A 2,270-nucleotide genomic window follows, 5' to 3' on the forward strand; every position below is an offset into this window, starting at 1 on the left:
GCTCAGCTATATGCCTTCAGCATTGCTTGTATACGTTTGTTGTGATTTTTTGTTAGATTATTTTTCCTCTCATTTCTTTGATACTGAAGCTATGATTTATTACGCAGAGCTTTTTCTCTGCTTTGAGCAGAAGGGTGTAGACCTGTCACTGTGAGCAATGCCACAGATTTCTAATAACAAAGCTAAATTGTACTTTATCCATTTTCTGCTCTCCCAAATGAAGCAGGCACTAGCCCATCAGGAAACTGAAAGCTGGTCCTGCTTCTGAATTGTATATGTGAAACCATAAGTCTTTATACAAGCTTTGTAGCTGGTCATTACATCCACTTCTATTTTTGTCTAGATGGTATAAAATGTGTTAATTTTCCCTGGTCATTTTGAGTGTTTTTACAGGGTTTTACTGATCCTGTATCTTCTCTGCTGCATAAGACACCAGCTGTTCGTAGAGTCTTTTAAAGCAACGCAACGTAGGTTTTGTTCAATGTGGTTACCAAAAAAATACCCAATCTTTCAACTCCATGAACAATAGGAAGATTACAGATACAGTATTTTCTGTGTGATGGTTGTTTGCAGTAATTTAGTTAAGAAAATTAAAAGGGACAAAAATATATCTCTACAAGTTGCATTTTGAGGAAAATGACTGTATTGCAAACAGCTATTAGCGATGAGAAGGCAAGGGAATCCCCTGTTTCTGTTCCCTATTCACCCACTAAATAAATCACTAGTTTACACCAAATGTTAAGTTGCATAAGTACAAAGATGTTTACTTTTCTGTAATTCAGATTCAATATTTGGCATATGCCTGTAAAAGTGTAAATCTGTTTACTAAATTATATTCTTCTCATGGAAATAAGTAATTAACAGTGTGTTAATTTTTTCTCCCATTCTTACATGTTGTGACTTCCAGTGGGGAAAATTCAGTAAAGGTAATATTTCAATTTTCTCTAAACTGCTTACTTCAAGTTGTTTTCAGTTCACTTTTCAGTAACGAGTAAGGGCTCAATGGATTGGTCAGAAGCCCAACCATGGAGCTCAACTAGAGGTTTGTATGTTCAAACTCAAATCTTGTGTGTGTTCAGCCTTAAAGGTCATCCCTGATTTCAGTGGCTGTGATGTCAGTGGGGAAACTCTGCTGCACTTTTATTTGTTCTTGTGCGAAGGTCAAATAAAAATAAAGTGACTACTTAGAAAAGTTTAAGACTTCAGCGTAAAGACTAACCACAGGTTCTGGGTGACTCCTAAGCAAGACTGTGTTATTTCATCAGTTCCTGCTTGTATGTGAACTTGGGTCTCTTCTCAGTTACTATTTCTTTAGTGTAGACTAGTTTGGTTTTCAACTACTTATTAAGGAGAGTTTTTGTTGAGAAACAGACGGTCTTGTATTTGTTAAGTAACAAATACAAATACAAATACAAATATTGGTGCCACCAGCACCAATGTGTAAGATACCTTCTTATCTGAAATAACTGGATAGAGGATGAACCAGGGCACCCACCAAAAGTTCCTTATTTGTATTAAGTTTTGGCACCTTTTTTCTAGGCCTGCTCTGACAGTTTGTCAAATTATTTTTCAACATTTAATAACTCTTTACAACATTACTGAGAAGTTTTCCTTAAAATACCTGCTGTAACAGATGAGGATCCTAGGCCTAGAGATTAGCGATATGTGAAGGGTCAGACAGAAATTTTGTGGCTAATACCAGAAACTGAAGCCGAATTCCCTGAATGTGTGAGATTTGTGCTGTTTGACTCTTTTTCTTTAGAGTCACATTGTCTGTGCTTGCAGTGGGGATTCCCAGCACATAAGTTAATGCATCTGGCTGAGGACTGTTGTAACTCGCTACAGACTGACACCAGCTGCTGATTTTGAAGACACCACACAGAATCTTATAGAATCATAGAATGGCCTAGGCTGGAAAGGACCTTAGACATCATTTAATCCAACCTCCCTGTCATGGGCAGGGACGCCTCTCAACTAGATCAGGCAACACAGGGGGACCGAACGGGGATTGAACCCGCGACCTTGGTGTTATCAGCACCACGCTCTAACCGACTGAGCTGACCGGCCCTCTGATGTGATAGTCCACTACTCCTTCCTGTTGCTTTTTCATAAGCTTGCAAATTAAACAACATTTTATCTTTCAGACCTTAACTACCTTCTTAAGAAGGAAAAAAGCCACAAATTTTTCTTGCTTATTTGGGGTTCTCTGCAAAGAAGCCTTGCTAAGCATTTCAGCACAACGTGCGGTGCCGTAGGACTGTCAGATCCAA

General features: G+C 38.5%; 1 non-coding gene across 1 annotated transcript; it reads right to left on the minus strand.

Moving 5' to 3' along the window:
* Positions 1-1,993: 1,993 nt before the first annotated feature.
* TRNAI-GAU lies at positions 1,994-2,068 on the minus strand. Its single transcript has one exon. It is a non-coding gene; the product is annotated as a tRNA-Ile (tRNA).
* Positions 2,069-2,270: the final 202 nt, after the last annotated feature.

Source organism: Apaloderma vittatum, unplaced genomic scaffold (assembly GCF_000703405.1).
Source record: "Apaloderma vittatum isolate BGI_N311 unplaced genomic scaffold, ASM70340v1 scaffold38057, whole genome shotgun sequence".
NCBI classification, from domain to species: domain Eukaryota; kingdom Metazoa; phylum Chordata; class Aves; order Trogoniformes; family Trogonidae; genus Apaloderma; species Apaloderma vittatum.